Consider the following 22,199-nt stretch of genomic DNA (forward strand, 5'->3'; position numbering starts at 1 on the left):
TGATCTATGACACTGGACATCTAGTTCACCTGGCATTATTTTTCCCATTGTGGTATTGAATTAAAACTATAACATTTCCAATTGTTCATCTATCTGTATATTAGGAAGTGCTGATTTCAAATAAATCAGGCTTCTCTTTTGTTGTCATGGGAAGCATGCATTTCCATTTGAGAAGTGGTATGTAAGTAGTTACTAGATACTGGTAGAAACTAAGACAGAAGATGATCAAAAGGACTTGGAAATCTTACAGATAGAAATCATGGATAAGAAAGATAGAAATAATGATAGGAACAGAAGGACAAGCATGGTTTTTGGGAATGTAAGAGAGGGTCTTCATAGTGGCTGCCCCTAGACTGCCCTTAGGCTGAAACAAACAAACAAACAAACGGGTAATAAATGAATCAAATAGTAGTACTCTTCAGATCAAATGAATCAATGGTACTACTCTCTTGTGTTCTGATTGGCCTACACTCATCATATTGAGGTCCTCAAGCCAGGGGACACCAGGAGCATCCATGGGGCAGTGGGGCAAATCCAGTGAGCAGCAGGGAAAACAGGGGGATATGAGAGAAGCCTCCTCACAGGATTGCAAGACATCCGGGCGTCCCCTGGGCAACGTCTTCGTAGACGGCTGATTCTCTCGCCACAGAAGCGACCAGCATGCATGCAAGCAAGCAAAATAACCAACGGACCTTTTCAGGACCAACCATGACAATAATCTCAATCAACATCGAAGGCATGTCAGCTGCCAAAGAGCAACTGCTCTATGAACTGTGCCGAGATAAGAAATGTGATGTGCTGTGTGTCCAAGAAACACACAGGGATGAACAACAGAAATGACCCAAAGTTCCAGGAATGGTCTTAGTAGCGGAAACACCACATGCGCAGTATGGAAGCGCCGTCTTTGTCAAACCAGGCCTCCAAGTCAGCAGTGCCCACAACACTGAAGAAAACAATATAGAGGTTATAACAGTAGAGCTTAATAACATCACCATCACCTCTGTGTACAAGCCCCCAAATGAAGAGTTCTGCTTCTCCTCCCCTGAGAATTTTGATAGGCACCAAAGGGCGGTAGTAATTGGTGACTTTAACAGCCATAGCCACGTATGGGGCTATGCCCAAGAAGATAAAAATGGAGAGGCTGTCCTCTCCTGGTCTGAACTGCACAAACTATCACTCATCCATGATAGCAAGCTCCCACCATCCTACAACAGCGGGAGATGGCACCGAGGTTATAACTCAGACCTCCTATTTGTGAGCGACAGCATCGTACAGCAATGCACCAAATCAGTGGGACCACCAATCCCAAACACACAGCACTGACCAATAGTATGCCAACTGTTCCCAACAATAAGGCCTCAGGAAGTTCGATTTAAACGAAGATTCAACTTCAGAAAGGCAGATTGGACTAAATTCTCAGACATGTTAGATGACATGATCACATCGGCCGCGCCAATCCCTGAGGAATACGAGCACTTTATTGAAATCGTGAAAACCTGCTCACGGGCCTCCATACCGAGAGGCTGCAGAACCAGCTACCTTCAGGGCATTACTCCTGAAACAGCTGCCTTATTGGAAAACTATTACAGGCTCCACAACGAAGACCCATTTAGTGAGCAAACCCTCCAGGCAGCGCAGAGCATTGTGTCCTCCATCTCTGAAGCCAAGAAAGAACAGTGGATCAAACTGATCACAGAGGTCGACATGGGCAGGAGCAGCCAGAAGGCCTGGAGGCTACTGAGACGGTTGAGCAATGACCCCTCACAAACTAATACCCATGCCAACATAAAGGCAGATCAGATAGCACACCAACTCTTGAAGAATGGGAAACCCAACTTTGCCACCAAAGTAGGAAAGAAACCAATAGCCAGGCAACCAGAGATTGAGAACAACAACCTCCATGAACCCTTTACATCTATTGAATTGGACATGGCTCTCAATAAATGTAAAAATGGCAAAGCAGCTGGCCTGGATGATCTACGGATGGAACAAATCAAGAACTTTGGTCCCAAAGCAAGGCGCTGGCTGCTGGAGCTGATGAACAACTGCACGGCATCCTGTCAGATCCCCAAAATCTGGAGGAAAGCAAGAGTCATCGCCATCTTGAAGCCAGGCAAAGACCGTAATGACCCAAAAAGCTACAGACCAATCTCCCTGTTGTGCCACCTCTACAAAGTTCTGGAGAGAATTATTTTGCATAGAATTATGGAAAAAATAGACCCATGTCTGATTCCACAGCAAGCTGGCTTCAGGAAAGGCAAAAGCTGCACATCGCAAGTGCTGAACCTGACTCAGCACATAGAAGATGGCTTTGAAAGGCAGCAGATCACAGGAGCTGTCTTCATAGACCTGTCAGCAGCCTATGATACTGTGAACCACTGCCTCCTCCTGGGAAAAATGTATAATATCACAAAGGACTACCACCTCACCCGCCTCATAGGAAACCTGCTACAAAACAGGAGCTTCTTTGTTGAGTTCCAGGGCCAGAGAAGCAGATGGCGGAAACAGAAGAACGGCCTGCCTCAGGGGAGCGTGCTTGCTCCATCCATGTTCAGCATCTACACAAATGACCAGCCACTGCCAGAAGGGACAGAGAGTTTCATCTATGCTGATGATCGTGCCATTACTGCTCAAGCAGGGAACTTTGAGACTATAGAACAGAAGCTCCGAAGCTTTAGGTGCTCTTACTGCCTACTACAGGGAAAGCCAGCTGATCCCTAACCCATCTAAAACACAGACATGTGCCTTTCATCTCAAGAACAGAGAAGCATCCTGAGCTCTGAAGATCACCTGGGAAGGAATCCCACTGGAGCATTGCAGCGCACCCAAATAACTGGGAGTCACTCTGGACCGTGCTCTTACCTACAAGAAGCACTGCCTGAACATCAAGCAAAAAGTGGGTGCTAGAAACAATATTATACAAAAGCTGACTGGCACAACCTGGGGATCACAACCAGATACAGTGAAGACATCTGCCCTTGCGCTGTGCTACTCTGCTGCTGAGTATGCATGCCCAGTGTGGAACACATCTCACCATACTAAAACAGTGGATGTGGCTCTTAATGAGACATGCCGCATTATCACGGGGTGCCTGCGCCCTACACCACTGGAGAAATTACACTGCTTAGCCGGTATTGCACCACCTGACATCCGCCGGGAAGTAGCAGCCAATAGTGAAAGGACCAAGGCAGAGACATCTCCAGCTCATCCCGTTTGGGTATCAGACAGCACGCCAACGACTTAAATCTAGACATAGTTTTCTAAGATCTACAGAGACACTCGCTGGAACATCTCAGCAAGCGAGAATCCAAAAGTGGCAGGCTCAAATCCAGCACTTCAACCAATGGCTGATACCAAATGAGAGACTTCCTCCTGGGCACACAGAAGACTGGGCGACTTGGAAGGCATTGAACAGACTGCGCTCTGGCACCACGAGATGCAGAGCCAACCTGCAGAAATGGGGCTACAAAGTAGAATCCTCGACATGCGAGTGTGGAGAAGAGCAAACCACTGACCACCTGCTGCAATGCAACCTGAGCCCTGCCACATGCACAATGGAGGACCTTCTTGCAGCAACACCGGAAGCACTCCAAGTGGCCAGATACTGGTCAAAGGACATTTAACCAGCTACCAAACTCACAAGTTGTGTATTTTTCTGTTTGTTTGCTTTGTTCTGTTAGAAATGTAATATAATGGACTGGCTGCTCTGACACGAGAAATAAAATAAGCAGGGAAAACAGTCGTCCCATGCCCCGCATCTTCCGCATCACCCCCTTCCCTATCCCACATGGATAGTTTGTGTGTTTTGCTTGAAAAAGAGAAAACAGAAAGGTAATACCCATACTAAAATATTTGAATGGGCATCAGGTAAAACACTGAGCAAGTTTTCCTGTGTCATGCAAGTTTAAATAACAAGAAAAGAGGTGTCAGCAACCCACTGAGGAAGAACTTCCTGATAGTTGAGACTCTTTGACGGTGGAATGTCTTGAAAGAACTGGACCTTCCTTCAATGTACTTTTTAAATAGAGCCTTGGTTGGGATCTTCCTACTCCATAATTCTGTGACTATAGTTTGTTCTAATATTCATTTCAATTAAAAGTAAGCAGTACAGAGTCCCAGCAGGTCTGCCCTGAGTCCCCCCTCGGGGGTTGAGAAGGATGAGGTACAAATGTTTGTAATAAATAAATAAATAAAATCTACTAGTATTCTAGCAATTCTGTAATATGCACTGCACTGTGATGAATCATGCCAATATATCAGGTTGTACACAGGACAGGAAATATGCATGTATGCAGTAGCCGCTTGATGTACCCAAACCTACTCAAGATTCTGCTTTTGCACTGAGCTGAATTTGAGGTTGGTCTTTTCATTCATTGGTGCCTAACGAACCTTTGGAAATAGAATGGGAAAAATTGTGAGACACTCCCAACCTATTTCTAGCTTTCCAACTACAATTCTTAATAGACCCAGGTGTCCCTCCAATAGGGGCCCTAACACAAAGGAATCTAGCAGAATAAGGAGCCCCCATTTGGGAAGTAGTATGTAAGTAGTTACTAGATAGTGGTAGAAACTAACTATCTAGTAATAGTTAGCGGTGGGTTAAACCCCTGTGCTGGCACAACTGAAGATTGACAGGTCGCAGGTTCGAATCCGGGGAGAGTGCGTATGAGCTCCTTCTATCAGCTCCAGATCTTCATGCGGGGACATGAGAGAAGCCTCCCACAAGAATGATAAAACATTAAAACATCCGGGCATCCCCTGGGCAATGTCCTTGCATACGGCCAATTCTCTCACACCAGAAGCGACTTGCAGTTTCTCAAGTTGCTCCTGACACGACAAAAAAGTGCAGAATAGATCTTTGAATTAAAGGTAATTGTCTGCAACAATTAATACTAATGATGCCTATATTATATTATTCAAAATACTCAAAAATCTGTCCAGAAGCTATGAAATGGCTTTCTACACTTTCAAATGAATCCCACCATTGAAAGGATAATGAAAATAACAGTGTACCATTGATTACTCAAAGCTACCTTTTCTACTTCTCTTCCTTTATTATGTGTTGAATGATCTTGCTTATCTATGCTTTTGCACTGCACCAGTCACTGATGTATGATGGTCTAGCAGGAAGCCTTTAATTCCATTTGAAATGTTGATGCTTCTGTAAGCAAAACTGTAAACTAGTTAATTCTTGCCTTGAAGAAGGAGATTTAAGGCAATGAAAGGTGATGTCATGTTTACCAAAAGGGCAGGTTCACAAAGAGTCTTTCAGTCAGTATTTAAGCAGAAAAGGGATTGGACCCCACCCAGAACCTGCAAAAATCTACAAAACACCTCACAAACAAGTGTTCTTGATCCTCAAAGGAGGTCTGTATAACTTCTTACATCTCTCATTAAACTATACAGAGGGGCTCTTGAATTTGAAGAAGAAAACCCTCAACGGTGATAAAACCATGCAGTAGTATGCACAAACATGAGGCATCCTTAAACCTCATGCCTGATAAACCTATATGCTTCTTTACCCAGATATCAGAAAATATCATGGCTCCAAATTTTCAAATATTTTTGCTTTTACCAATACACTTTCTTGATTTCTGGTATGAGCAGACCAGGTCTGGTTCAAGACGTTTTGCTATTTGAGACAAAGAACAAGATGCTGTCCTCTCCGTACTTTGCATAGAAGGCAATTGTTCTGGTAGGTGGCAATGGAACAAAGTTTTCTACCACACATAAAGGCTGAGACTAGTTTAGGAGGTGTAAGATTTGTGGTATGTCATACACTATGTTATATTCTTGAAAATAAAGGAATGACCAAGGAATATAGGGGAAAAAAGCATGGCAAATTCTACGGCTGCCCCCAGCAATTGTCACATGAGGTGCTTTATCTACCCTGTCTCATAATAGGACTGCCTCTGCATTATTTAATGTTTTGAAGTTTCCATTTAACTGATTAATAAGGAGAATTCAGAAATAAGTCAGTAGAGTTTGACATGAGTATATATTTTTTTCAAAGTGTATTGGTCATCTGTTGAGAGAAGAGAGTGTGAAGCAGGCAAGAGTGATGAGGGAGTCCTGGGAGTCTTTCTGGCTACTCTAAGAAAGACAACTGTTCCTCTTTCCAAGGGATACAAATGAAGTAATCTTTGTTATTTTGACAGGCACTTCTGGAAATTTAATCATCTTGTTTTTAAGAGGGTTGTACCAGAACATCTTTGTATGCCTGTTGCATATCACAGCCTTCAAAAGCAAATGCCAAATTTAATAGTCTGAGGTACATCTCCCCACCCTTGCCGTTGGACAATTCACCAATTCTAGCTCTTTAGGAAGGCTATAGATATACAGAACTACACTCTCCTCAGCTTTCAGTAATGCCTTTTGGTTAAAATTCCAAGGAGTGAAAGTATAAAAGAGTGAAAACCTGAAAATAGACTACCCCCCCCCTTTTTTTGTCTTCTTTCTAGTCCCATAATTCAATCCTATCAATATACAGAGTTAGAAAAATTGGTGGGTTTTTCCTCTTTCCCACAACATTGTATGATAGACTGGAAGCCTTTATCATTTTCTGTGATCATCAAACACCACATATTTACATTTTTTTTCCATGTGGTGGGCATTCCAGAACAATTCAGACTGGTAGATTGTAGGCACTGAACCATGTTGCATAGAAAAAGAATTGAAGGAAATCATCAGAAGGTAAACACGGAAGAAAGCATGTGGATAAATGTAAAAGCCAGCTGTGTTATGAACCAGATAAACACTGACTTCGTAGAAAAGCTACCTATGATTGTTCAATTGATTTACCTTTTGGAGTATGAAGCAAATATTCTAAACAAACTTCCTGAATTGGGTGAATTTACCCAATATATATGTACAATGGCTATTCATTAAATTATAGTTGCATAATATCTGTGAAACTTGTGTTATGCAATTTTAGTTGCCTGTGTCCTTAGAATTAAGGCCATGAAAAGCAAAAACACCATTGTGAATAAAGGTATTCTGTAGAAATTACTTCAAGAAGGATTATTTGAAATGTCATTTTGGAGGACAGTTCCATGGATATCAAGGGCTACAAAAAAAGAGACAAATAATTGGGTCCTAGAGCAAATCAGATCTCGATTCTCTTTGGATACTAAGATGACTTAACTGAGACTGGGGTACCTTGCACATACCATGAGAAGACGTGACTTATTAGAAAAGACTTATATTGTTTGATAAGGTAGAAGGAAGAAGAGGAAGACTACATTATATGAATCAAGAAAGCCATGGCTATGAGTTTGCAAGACCTGAGCTATTAAAAACAGGATAACTTGGAGGTCTCTCATTCATAGGATCTCAATAAATTGACGTCAACTTGATGGCCATTAACAACAAGAATAGGAATTCCCTATGTGAATCAACAAGTTCTTTATTATAATGTGCAAAAAATTCCCATTCCACATAATACTAAACACAGAAAGAGATGACACAGATTTATGGAGCCTTTTATATTATTTTTGTAATAATAATAATAATAATAATAATAATCTCAAAAATAATAATCTCAATAATAATAATAATAATAATATTACTTGCTTCTTCTCATGACTCGAGGTGGGCTACAGCATAGTTAAAACACATAAACATTGAAAAGACACTACAAATATGCATATTAAAATTTATTTCTATAAAAGATACACATTAAAACATATTTCTATAAAATACATATTAAAATACACAGTAACTGGCTTAGAAACATTTGGATTAATCAGAGGGCACCACATAGTAGGGATATAAATCTGATCACCATTCCTCCTTGCAACATTCTCTCCACTGTGAGAAAATATAGTAATCTCTCCTCATATGTTCACTCTGGAGCCCCTGGTGGTGCAGTAGGTTAAAGTGCTGGGCTGCTGAACTTGCTGACTGAAATGGTGGTTCAAATCTGGTTAGCGGGGTGAGCTTCCACTGTTAGCTCCAGGTTCTGCCAACCTAGCAGTTCGAAAACATGTAAATGTGAGTAGATCAATAGGTACCGTTCTGGTGAGAAGGTAATGGCGCTCCATGCAATCATGTTGGCGACATGACATTGGAGGTGTCTATGGCCAATGCTGGCTCTTTGGCTAAGAAATGGAGATGAGCGCCAACCCCCAGAATCAGACACAACTGGACTTAACATTTGGGGAAAAGCTTTACCTTTATATCCATGTTTACTCTGGAAACCTTTCAGGGGATTATTTTGTATGGAGTTGGGATTGGTTTTTTTGTGCTAGACTCACATTTTTTACATAGTTTTTCTGTGTAAAATACACAGTTTTCTGTGTAGACAACATGGAGTGGGAAATATAGAAGAAGCATTTGGGCCCTCATGTATGAAGTCAGTAACACTAGGCTTGATGGACTGATGACTTGACTCAATAGACTTCCACTTTCTTTGTCCCTAAAAACTGCAAGACATTGATAGCTTAGTTAAAGGCAATATTCCCACTCTACAAATATCTTTTTGTTCAGTCATAACTAGACCTTGGAAACATGACTTTTTTGGAGTAATCTTTTCAGAATCCACCAGTTAAGATAGCTAAGACCACATTGGTTACAGGATTCTAAGAGCTGTAGTCCTAAAATTCTGAGTTTACTTGTTATCGTATATTCTGTCAAGAACATTCCTGGTCGAGAATATGTGCTTTTCAAGATTGCTGTAATCTGTTTCTGGCTTTTGTGGACACATAAATTGGTGGCCAAAGGATCCAGGGTAATTCAGAGCCCTCTAGTGTGAGATGCCAGGAACATCCTGGCAGTTATTTTCTTGGGGCTGACCACTAAACACATTTAACTTCATAATTACAGAGCAGGAGTTGTTATTTCAGAATGTCTGCATTTATTTTCTTGTGAATGTAGCCATGATTATGTCTGTTTAGTTATGCAGTGGTCATCAATGTGTCACTCCAATTGTGGTTTCTTTCTCATGAAACCTCAGTATTCTTGAACTAAGTGAAAAGAAAATTCACCATTAATTTCCCGCTAGAGGAGGAAAGTAAGATGAGGCCCAGTTCCCATAACCATTTCAGTATATGGTAACTATTTGATTGTTGAAAATGCTGGAGGTCAAGGTATGTTGGGATAAGAACTGTTGTTCCGCCTAAGGCATTCAACAGTGTTGGAAAGCACTTCGCCCCATTTTGTAGCATTGACCCTATAACATTTCGCTGCCTGAAGTAACTTGGCAAATGTTGTCCCTCAATACCCCAAGTCAACATACATATAGGACTTCTCCAGATGGGGCAAATGTGTCAAGAGATTGTAGTATTTGTTACTGTAGTTCTCAGGGTGTTTGTTAAAAAATACAAACAATAGTTTTGATGTTCTGAATTGTTTTCTAATAGTTCAAAGTACCAGCTCCAACAACTTTTTCTTTTCACATATGAGTTTCTTTTTAATTCTGAGATGTTATCAGAACACTACAGTATGCTCTCTTCTGTTACGAGGACCCAGGTGATTAGACTGTGGTCCACATATCCCTTGGAGGTCTATGGAAAAAAAATCTAGGGATCCATGAGCCTGGTTTGAAAACCATGTTTATATTATTTTTATTTTCTCTGACGTCTAACTAAAATCTAGGATTTCCTTCGCTTTTGAATGTATGCAATAAATTATAGTAATATTTATTTCATATCACAAAAATCACATATGCTCATCCTTCCATACTTTGAAATTACACTAGCTGTTAGGCTCTATGCTAGATTACATGTGATCAGAGTCCTGCTGTGTGCAAAGTATTGTGTAACATGCTGGTTTTGAGTGTGATAAAATTATCTGCTGCAACATGCTAAGAAGGAGTTTTGGTTTTTACTGAATTGGCAATAGAGTCCACAGAACAAAAAAAAGGTGAAGACGCTCTGTTCTAGACCAATTTGGATAATCCCAACATCAGCCAAGTTCACATCAGATAGATCTCATAAGCATTTCTCTTTATATTATACTCTCTTCAAACTCAAAATCTGGTGCCTGCATCAGCTGCCTCATTCTGCCTCCAACTTCCTATTGTGTGTTGTGGAAGTCAGGGCACTTTTTCCAAGAGTCAAAAGTGTAAAGATAGAGACACTATTGAACATTATGCATATGCCTTTTTTGTCCTGTTGTTATCTCCAGACAGATTTTTTGAAGCATTATAAAATATATTGAGCCTGTGAACTGTGAAAATACATTATGAATAATGTTTCTGTTGCATTCTGAATTGATGCTGGGATGATTTTTCCCTGGGCCACTGCAGAGGTGGGAAGCAATCCTGATGACTATCCAGTAGGCCTGGGTAACAACGGAAAAATTTGTTTCTAAAATCGATTCGTTTTTTGGGGGTTTTTGCGTTTCGTTATTTAAAATAATTACAAAATTTTCCTTTTAAAAAGTTCGATATTTACAAAATTTCGTAAATGTGAAAAAAATTACAAAACATTAACGAATCGATTTCCGAAACAATAACGAATCGATTCGTTAATGGCGGATGCGACCGCGAAATACGCTAAAAAACCTCCAAAAACTTCTGAAGCTTCCCTCTCCATCTGTTGTTGACTGTTGGTGTGATATTATAATTTTTTTTCACTAATTAAACAAAAAACAACGGAAGACGGCAAGAGCGGGTTTCTGAAGCTCCGCGCGGCAGCCAAGAAACTAATGCACCTTCCATATGGGGAAGGGGTCCAGGAAGACCCCACAAGCCGTTGGATGTGAGGACGGCCTGTTGGCAAAGCCCTCAGGACTCTGCGAAGGCAGAAGTGCGGCCTCCCCTCAAGGGAGGCTGCCAATTCTGCCGAGCAGTGCAGAGGGTGTGCGCCCCGGGAGGAAGCACGGTCTGGAGGGCCGAAGACGCCGCCAGTTTCCACTCTTGTGCAATAAGGAAAAGGGATACAAGCAGTAAGGAGAAGACGAAAGCAACAAGTAATTGGGGTACATGGACGCAGCACCAATAGTTACAACAATATAATCAGGAAACCGAGTCAAGGAAATACAAACTAATGAACTCGCTAAGTGGGAAACTAGAAAGAAGAAACCACAGAAACTACGAAACATAGATACTCAGTTCAAAAAGGTAAGCTGGGGACTCCCGCCTAAGTCTTAACTTAATCCCCCCAACCTCTCCCAATCCTCCCCAAACTCCCTTCGCCGACCAGAGTTCGCAGCCCCCCCAAGCCTGCAACCTTCCCCACCCAACCATACCCTACCCAACACCCAGAGGAAAAGTCACCGGTATCTTTAAGAGGAAGAGACAGCAGGTGTCAGAAGGCGCGCCGTGCTGCGGCCCTGCGTGACTGACGCTGGGGCGTTCTGACGCAGGACGCGGGCGACGCGCTGCTGCGCCGTTACGCTACGGCTGCGTGGTGACGCAGCTGAGCCGAGCGGAAGAAGTTGGGGAAACGCGGAAGTGGAGGAGCGCGGAGCGCGAAGCCCAAGCAAGCCCAAGCAAGGTCCAATTGCTTGAAAAGTAGCTAAACAAAAGAATCCAGGAGGACGGTAAGAGACTGCTTTTGGGATTGCTTCCAGGGACTAGGAGGAAATGAGGAGAGGAGGGAGAGGGAAGGAGAGGGGGAGGAGCCTGCAATAAACAAAAGCCCAAGAGGAGCCCAGGAGGAGCGCCTGCTCTTAACAATAAGGAGACCAGAAATACAGAAAGATCCACAAGAAGGGGACCTTTTGTGAAGACACATGCTAGCAGAAGCAGACTGGATCTACTCAGAAGGAGATAATAGTCAATTAAAACTTAAGACTCAATAATACAGGTTAAATTGAGGTCTCACCTGCATAGTGAATGAACCAGTCCTGTTATATCCCCTCATATCTTGCCCCTTTAAGTTAAGATAGCAGCTAAAAGCTATCGGAAAGTGAACAACGAAATCTGACAGAACATGGCAGATAGCAAAATGGACAAATTTCTTTCAATAACTAAACAAACTAAACCCATGAATACGGTGCCTGGGACAGTTCCGCCTCAATCCCCGCAGGGAGCTGCAGCGATACCCATGCCCGTCCCCGCAAGAAGACAATCAACTCAAGGGGAAATTTCTCTAAAAGATCTGATGGCGGAGATGTGGAAAATACAAGAGAACATTGAAAAAAAAATTGAAGACAACCAAGCTATAACTCAATCCAATCTGGAAAAACTGTTCCAGAAAGAAATGGGGAAATTGAGGCAGGAAATCAAGGAGGATTTGGACACCCTAAAAAGAGACATGGAAGGCACACAGAAGGAAATAAGGGATCTGAAAAAAGAGAACCACCAACTGAAAAAAGCTCAGGAGAAAACAGAAGCCAAAATGAAAAACATGGAACAAAAGAACGATAAAATGGAGAAGCAACAGGAACTGATGCTAAGTAGGGAAACTGACTTTCAGCTAAGATACAGAAACTTAGAAGAGAAGGAAGGAGACAACATAAGAAATATAGTGGTGGAGATCACGGCAGATATTTTAAAACTTCCCATAGAAGAGACAAACAAAGAAATCGATGTGGTAAGAAGAGTAAACTCTAACTATGCAAGAAAAAATAATGTACCGAGAGACACCATAGTCAGCTTCAGTAGAAAATGTGTCAGAGAAGAAATACTGAGATTGAAATCTAAAGATCAAATAGTATATAAGGGGAGAAAGGTGATTGTCCTTAAGGAATTCTCCCCATCTGCGATGCTTAACAGAAAAAAATACTATTTCTTAACCGACGAACTCAAAAAACACAAAATAAAATTCCGCTGGGAGCGTACGGAAGGCATTCAAGTTACGTACAAAGAAGACAGATTTTGGCTCACCTCCGAGGACAAGGCTAAAGAATTCTACAAGGTGTTGATGAAAGATCTAGAAAAGGAACCAAACAGCGGCGAAAAGACAGAACCATCTAAAGGTGAAACCCACAGGTCCGAGAGGGGAAAGAAAATAGATCCGAATAAGAAGGACAAGAAGAGGCCAAGACCGGACTCACTAGAAGAGGACCAGGAAGAAGATGGAGTAAAAGGAGTGGGACCTTCCGAAACAGATATCCAATCATCTCAAAATGAGGAGCTTGTCAATCTATTCTAATAATGTAAATGGGATGAACTCCCCAAATAAAAGAAATCAAATATTTAACACTCTGAAAAAAGGCAAATACGATATCATTGCTTTACAGGAGACACACATTATCCCAAAGCACAGCAAATATCTGGAACAATCACAAATAGGCCAAGCTTTTTTCTCCTTAGCTAGTCAAAAAAAAAGGGGGGTAGTAATATATGTTAAAGGATCCCTCAAGGCCACATTGGCATTTAAGGATAAAGAGGGTAGAATTATTGGCATAAAAATCCATCAAGACAATCAAGTTATACTGATATGTAATATATATACCCCGACGGGTCCCAAAACCCATTTTATAAAGACACTGAGAAAAAAGCTAATGGAACAAACTTTTGACAATTTGATAATTGTGGGGGATTTTAATGAGGTGTTGGAATGTAAATATGATAAAACAGGGAGAGGAAAATCCCGAGAAAACTGTGGGAGACTCCCAGAAAGCTTTCTAACCTTGAAAAATGATTGGTTTCTGTTAGATGTATGGAGGGAAAAAAACCCTTCAGGGAGAGACTACACTTTCTATTCCGCCAGACACTCAACCTGGTCTAGAATAGATATGGTGTGGGCTTCGAAAACGCTGATTACCAAAATAAATAAAATTGCAATAATGCCCAGGCTCAACTCAGATCATTGCCCCATACTACTAAAAGTGATGGGCGATAGACTACAGAGAACTTGGAAACTAAACGAATTTCTCTTAAAAAAGGAAGAAGACATAGCTCTTTGCAGAAGCCAAATCAAGGAATATTTTGAACATAATGACAACAAAGGAACCAGTGAAGAAATAGTGTGGGATGCCGGTAAGGCGGTCTTCAGGGGCCACTTCATCAAACAAGGAATACTCCGAAACAGGAAGAGAGTAGCAGAGCAGGAAAAGTTAGTAAAGATCATAGAGGAAAAGGAGAAGCTACTTAAAAAGAAACCCGGAAATAAAAAAATCAAAATAGAACTTGAGCTGCTGAAGAAGCAAAGGGATTCAACCCAATTGGAATACATTGCTAAAAACTTAAAATTCATGAAGGCCAAGTACTATGCTCAGGCCAATAAGCCGGGTAAACTGTTGGCGAGGATACTCAGGGAAAAGCGACAAAGCCAACACATTACCAAAATAACTCAGGAAGGAATCTCACATACGGAGGAATTAGGGATAAGAGAACAATTTGCTAAATTCTATAAAGATCTTTATAAGAAGGAGAACACTCCAGTTGAGGGAATAGTGGAATACCTGTCCAAACACAAATTAGAGAAACTAACCGATCAACAAAGGGAGTCATTAAACAATCAGATAGAAGATAACGAGATAAATAGTGCAATCAAAAACCTTCCCGCAGACAAGGCCCCAGGTCCGGACGGGATAACAGCTATATTTTATAAGACATTCCGAGAAGAGTTACTTCCATACCTGAGGAAAATCTTTAATAATATATTGAATGAAGCTAAGATCCCAGAATCCTGGAGAGAGGCGACCATCACCCTCCTACATAAAATAGGGTCCGAAGAGGACAATGTCAAAAATTACAGGCCAATTGCCCTTTTAAACATTGATTACAAAATCTTCGCTCAAATAATGGCCAATAGATTGAAAGCATATCTTAACGAGGTCATCAGGGAAGATCAAACGGGATTCCTCCCCAGAAGACAAATGTCCGAAAATATAAGAACTATCGTAGATATAATTGAATTTCACGAATTCAATCACCAGAGAGAATTAGGTCTTCTGTTCATAGACGCAGAGAAGGCTTTCGATCGGGTGAACTGGGAATTTATGACACACCTGGCCCTGGAGAAGGACATGGGATTCCAGTTCAACAATATGTTAAAGGCAGTATATACCAACCAAAATGCGAGAGTAAGAGTAAATGGCCAACTCTCCGATAGAATCCCGATCGAAAGAGGTACCAGACAGGGTTGTCCCCTTTCCCCCCTTTTATACATCATGTCTCTGGAAATCCTTCTAGAAGATATCAGAAAAGAGGAAGCCCTGAAAGGGGTGAAAATAAGGAAAGACGAGTTTAAAATAAAGTCATATGCGGACGATATTGTCTGCATTATAGAAAAGCCAACAGAGAATATCCTAAAGTGGCTGGAAAAGTTTGTAGAATATGGAAAGGTAGCTGGCCTAAAAATAAATCAAAACAAGACCAAATTCTTAACTAAGAACATTAATGAAGAAAAAAAAAGAGAATTAGAGAAGATCTCGCACTTCTCCATAGCAAACAAGATAAAATACTTAGGGATAACATTAACAGCTAGTAACATTCAGTTGGTAAAGAACAATTACGAACAAACCTGGAAGGAAATTTCCAAAAAATTAGATAAATGGAAAGATCTCAAATTAAGCTTAATGGGGAAAGTGGCACTAATAAAAATGAACATACTGCCTAGAATGAACTTCCTTTTTCAAATGTTACCAATACTCAGAACTAACCACTGCTTCTCGATATGGAGAAAGGACATTTTAAAATTCATCTGGCAAGGGAAAAATCCCAGGATTAAATACTCAACTCTGATCGATGCCAGGGAGAGGGGCGGACTGGCATTACCAGATTTACAGCTATACTTTGAAGCCTCCGCGTTAGTCTGGATAAGGGAATGGGCCACGTTGAAAAAAAGAAAACTTTTAAACCTAGAAGGGGCAGACCTAAGGAGGGGCTGGCACGCCTATTTATGGTATGCAAAAGCCAAAGTGGAAAAATTCTTCTCAAATCACACCATAAGAGCTGCACTGTTAAAGGTCTGGGAAAAATATAAAACCAGACTTCATGATAAGACACCCCTATGGGTTTCTCCCATAGAGGCCTTTCAAAACAGGGAACTTCCCAGTAGCAGCTGGCTCTCATACAATGTTATTCTAGAGAAGAAAGAAGCACAGTACAGAATTAAACCCATGGATAAATTAAAATCTATAGATGGAAACTTTTCTTGGCAAGAACTGTGTTAGCCCGTAAATGGAAAAGTAAGGAAATACCGTCATCAGAGGACTGGGTAGTTAAGATAAGGGAGTTCATGGAACTAGACTCTTTGGCTAACATGGTATACGATGCACCCAAAAGGAAATGTGTAGATTGGTACCCACTTAGACGTTTCCTCAAGGAGAAGAAAAGCATAACTTTATAAGGGACAGATTGGTGCTTGCTGCAAAATCAAGAAAGCAAATTAATAAAATAAGCAAGTGGCCTTTTTTTTTTCTTACCCCAAGGATTGTTGGGAAGTCTTTTAGGGATGTATGTATGTCAGGATGTATGTTAGGATGAATCAGGTCTCACTACCCACCTCCCCCCCATCCCCGTACACTCACTCCCCCCTCCCCCAGAGTTCAACCCTCCCCCACCCCCCCCTTTAGAAAGGTTTAGGTAGAGTATGGGAAGTTATGTACTCAAGGCATAGGAGAAATCGTAGTTGTGATGTAATAGATTGTAAAGTATCAATATTGTCGTTAGTATAGGAAATGAAGAATGATGTAATTAATGTACACTGCAACCTATCAATATCTATGAATGTATGTTTTATTCAAAAACACACTAATAAAAATTTATATTTAAAAAAAAAAAAAAAAAACAACCATAAAACTTGCCCCAGACATGCGGAAATAATAACGAAATGACCTCAAAACAATAACGAAATGAACACAATAACGAAATACGAACCATTTACAAAACTATTTAAAAATTCATTTTTTAAAAAAATTGCTCCAGAATGGTTCGTTATCGTTTTGTAATTAAAAAAATTAACGAATTATTAACGAATTACGAATTAACGAAACGAAACCGCCCAGCCCTACTATCCAGTAGCACCGACCACAGGTGAAATACAGCTAGTCTCCATTGCCCATTACCTGCAGTGATATCACCTCTGGTGCCAAAGTGAAAATGAAGGGAGAAAAGAGAAATCACCCCCATCTTTCCTCCCTCCCTTCCTTCTCCAATTACCCTTGTGCTCCAGCTGACATAACTCTAGGGGATGAAGAATGGGCATTAGTCATGTTGTGCCTGGACAAGAACAGGAGTGGGACACTAAGTACCATCTCATGTCCCAGGGCTGCCTTAGCCTGGGGAATATGGGATGGCCATGTAAACAGCTGTGGCTCGTTCCATCCCAGAACAATAGACCCAGTGTCGCAAATGGCTCTGGATTTTCAGGGAAGATTTGGAGCACCTTGTGACTTTTGTTAATGTGGTTCAAGGTTGCATTAGCCTGAATTCACTCTGTTTGTCATTCACTTACCATAGAGTTTATTCATGTCCTTCTCTTCATAATAAAAGGTCCCTTATACATGTGCCCCTTGTCTCTGTCATGCCTTTACCTTTCTTGGAAACAATTGTTTCTTGTAATCGCATGCTGTCCCCCACAGCTGCCACAGATGCCTGTAGATAATTATGATACAAGGCAAGTTAATCTTTCATTTGATCACAGCTATAGATGATGTTTTTAGAAGCAAAATTCACCCTGAAGCCAGTGACAACAATATCAAGCATTTTGTTATAACCTCAAAGTTGTAAAAGCATTTCCCCTTACATGCTTGCAAATATTTGACTAGTTATTATTGCAAAAATAACACAATGACCACACCAAATGTAATTGGTTGTCCAACATGCATTATATCCATTCATGTTTTTGTTCAATGCCAACACAGCAGTAGTTCTAAAAGTGGACATTACATGCAAAAGGCTTAAAGCAACCACTGCGATGATTACTTTCATCTGGCCTTTATCAGTGATAAACCAGAAAGTTTACTTAAACTTTGTTAAACTTGCAAACACACACCCACACAGTCATGGACAGGCTGATACATAGTCAGACAAATAAACATTTCTAAATATTTCTGGGTAGTGGGTGAAAGCTGTTTCTGAGAAACAGATCTGTCAGACAGTAAGAACCCCCACATGCACAGGAAATGAAGGGTCAATTTAAACACAACATTCTCAAAAAGAACCAGAAAACCACTGTCATCCAAAATGAGGGCAACGTGCAGTTGAACCAGTCAACAGTAAGCCTCACTTTTTGTCTGTTGGTTGAACCTCTGCTTCATCTGCACATCCATCCTCAGGGAGATTTCCATATTTCTTAAAATTATATCAATATCCTTGTTATGAAGAATATGTTTTGGCAATTACATTTTGGTGTGAACAAAAGCCAATACCTTCTGGTTACAATCTCCTAACAGTGGTAAGTTCTTGAGATATCAGGTGTTAAGGACCCACATAGGTACAAATTACTCCACAAATATTATCAGGTAGACTTTTGAAAAGTCTATTTTTTGAAATTGACATTGTCAATACAGCTCTTATTTTTTATATTATGCAATATATTGTGCTATATTGCTATAATTTATTTCTGTAACAAATTGTGTGTTGTTTTCGATCTATTTATTTATTTACAACATTTATATGCCACCCTTCCCACCCTGAAGGGGACCCAGAGAGGCTTACAATATATATATATATATATATATATATATATATATATATATATATTCACACACACACACAATATATATTATATTATTAGCATAGTACAATATCGGGAGCCCCCAGTGGCGCAGTGGGTTAAAGCACTAAGCTGCTGAGCTTGTTGATCAAAAGGTCGCAGGTTCGATTCCGGGGAGCGGCATGAGCTTCCACTGTCAGCCCTAGCTTCTGCCAACCTAGCAGTTCGAAAACATGCAAATGTGAATAGATCAATAGGTACTGCTCCGGCGGGAAGGTAACGGCACTCCATGCAGTCATGCCGGCCACATGACCTTGGAGGTGTCTACGGACAAAGCTGGCTCTTCGGCTTAGAAATGGAGATGAGCACCACATCCCAGAGTCAGACATGACTGGACTTAATGTCAGGGGACTACCTTTACCTTTACCTATAGTACAATATCAGTATTATATATTACTAAATTGTACTATACCATTACATTGTAATATTATTAGTAATATTACATGTAATATAAAATATATAATATAATATTGTACTATTATTATTATTATTAGTAGTAGTAGTAGTAGTATTATATTGCATTTCATTATAATATTATAAATATTAGAGACATGCAATTCTCATCTGGGAAGGAAAAAAAATTATTGAGGTATTTATGACTTTCTAGTTCTTTTTATTTTGATTTGCATGTTTCCAAACACTTTTGCAAAATATTCCAAATTACCTTCATTCTCCCTATCCCTTGTGTTGGTGATCACACATCACATCTGGACTCAAATACTGGATTAATCTAAACTGACTAGGCAGTAGGAAGAATCTTTGATAATGCTAGGAGTTCTTAGGAAATATTTTGGGATTATGAAAATGTCATGCAGCACTCCAAAATACATTTGGTTTTCACCTAAACAAAACCTAGGACTTTTTTCTCACCTGCAGAGTTTGTAATAGTCATGGATATCTTGCATTGATTTTAGTGGGTCTTTTTCAGCATGACTGTGTCTGGATCAAAACTCATGTTTTCAGCACACTGGCTTTGCATGACAGTTTACAAAGCAGAAAGGTATGGCTTTTAAAATCCAGTGTAGTGGAGACTAAAAAGGAAATGTAGTGAAAAAAGTGAATAATGTGTATTTAATATAATGAAGTAAAGTGTTTATAGTTATATGTATTTAACTTCATTAAAGTACCTTTTGTTGTGTGAAAGTCTTCATGGCTCCTTAGATAAATGTGAAAGAATAGCATTATACATGAAAGCATCTGTATGGCATATCAAACTGTCAGTGAAAAGGGCAGAGTTCTTTGAAGGAACAGGAAACCTTCAGATGGCAGAGGTTGGGAAACTTCACAGGATATAATGCACAGAGATATGATAATGGAAAGAAGGCATCTAAGGCTATAAAGTACCTTTCATGTAAGGATCAGGATGTGCACAATATAGGGTCATGAAACCAAAATATGGATGCATGGAATGACAGGAGAGGTTAATAAAATGGACCAAAGAGTTTGGAATAAATCTGTGAGGGACAATATGAGACAATAGAAGACAGAGAAGAAAATATTGCAGTGGGCTAGCAGTCCAGTCGAAGAGAAGTAGCTTGGGATGAAACATGAAACATGAAACATTCAGTTTTGGAAATGAGGGAGCAACTAGAGGACCAGTTGGGGAGTTATGGAATGAAGGAAACAAGTAAGAAAGTAATGGAGACAGCTGAGAAGTAAAGAAGACTGAGCTGAGAAGTAAAGAAAAAATGGGGATGGGGTGCGGGAGGCAGAAAACATTTGGTTTTAGCAATGTGTTTCTCAGCAAAACACAGATAAGGAAAGGCAGATAGCATAGATGAAGAGGTGAGACAACTGGGATAAGACATGGACATGGAGATTGGAAGGAGAGGCAGAAGGCAAGTGGTAGCTGTAGATCACATGTGTCAAACATAAGTCCTGCAGGTCAAATCAAGCCCACCATGTAATTTTCTGTGGCCCACGAAGCTTTCAATGCTGGGGCAACACGAATCATAAGGCTGAGGTGGCCCTCGGTGAAAATGAGTTTGACACTCCACTTGTAGAGGGATAATGGTACAGGAGAGGTTTAATATTGTAACAATGTAAATGTTTTCATGTTTGGAAGCTGTAGCAATATTCAATTTTGCCTACTTAGAACAAAATATTTCAAAAATATTTTGGACAAGCTTTGTTATAATTACCATTTACAAACCTTTAAAATGTATCAGCCACTTCTTCAAGAAATAATTGCCAATACAGCACAGTAAACATTAGGGACAATAAAATAGGAGTACTTAATTATGAAGGACATTAAGTGGGGGAAAATCAGTTGATAGCCCCAAAATTATTTTTAAAATAGTGTTTCTGTTAGCCTAGTAAAACAGATTTATGACAAATAAGACAGATTGGACTGGGATGAAGAAAACTATATGGGGAAGTCAGTTTCAAAAGTTATCACATCCCTCTCCCATTACACTTGCAATTTTAACCATGCCATTATTTGCCATTCAAACAGGAGCAATTTGTAATTCATTTGGGCTGACTGGAGATACCAAAATGATGGCTCACCAAATGGTGGTTTACCATTAAGTATATGTCACCTCCTAGTAAGCTAGTAATCTATATTATCATGTAGAGTGGTGAGAAAAATCATTCTTCTCCCGCTGGATTTTAAAAGAAGCACAGCGTATTTGTAACATTTCTACCACCACTTTACAGAAAAATACAGACTACTGAGTTTACTAAGAAAAATACAGGCCACTAAATGGTTATCTGGACGTCGGGTAAGGAAAATTAGCCAATGTGCAGATCTTTTTCTACAGGCAGTCCCCAAGTTACAAACAAGATAGGTTCTGTAGGTTTGTTTTTAAACTGAATTTGTTTTTAAGGCAGAACAGGTACATTTTAATTGTAACTCCAGCCAGATAGATAGATAGATAGGGATATGGATATGGATATGGATATGGATATGGATATGGAAGAGTAAATACCCCTATGGTGTTTGTTTTGCTGTCTGTTCAGGATATTTCATCACAGTTTTTGTCTCTGTAAAATTGGATTCGATAAAGCTTCAGCGGAGACACCTTTTCCCCATGATAACTCTTCCAGGAGGGAATTTCCCTTCCTAGGAGTAGATCTCTCTCATTACCTTCTGTCTCATCCCCTTTCTTAACTATGGGTCATTTGTAAGTCAGATGTTTGTAACTCAGGGACTGCCTGTATATGCTGTAATAAAGTTCATTTGCATTCTATTAGGTACCAAGCTGCTGCTAAAAGACACGATTAGGCCAGACTTATTTATTCATTCCGACAGACAACTCTGTCCAGGTTCTTATTAAAAACAAAACAAAACACACACACACACGCAACCCTGTTTCAGGACACATGGTGGTGAAAAGTAATGAAGAGTCTTTAACAGCAGAACTCTTCAGAGACATAATTTTGCTAACAGCAGTTGAGTGTCTTTCATAGAGCTGCCCATAAATTAGTTTTGATGTAAATACTGATCAAATATTTCTGAATGGGAGGTTCATTTCTTGAACTGATAATTCACCAATCAAACCAAAGCAGAAAGGCCTCTGACTCCATCCGTTGAAAAATTAGGTAGGCAGTTGGTACATTGTGGCATTTCATCACGCTGTAAAGGCTCTTGCAGATCAAAGCAGCCATCACTTCAAATAGTTTGTGCTTTATCAAATGCTT

This window comes from Anolis sagrei, chromosome 3, assembly GCF_037176765.1.
Source record: "Anolis sagrei isolate rAnoSag1 chromosome 3, rAnoSag1.mat, whole genome shotgun sequence".
NCBI classification, from domain to species: domain Eukaryota; kingdom Metazoa; phylum Chordata; class Lepidosauria; order Squamata; family Dactyloidae; genus Anolis; species Anolis sagrei.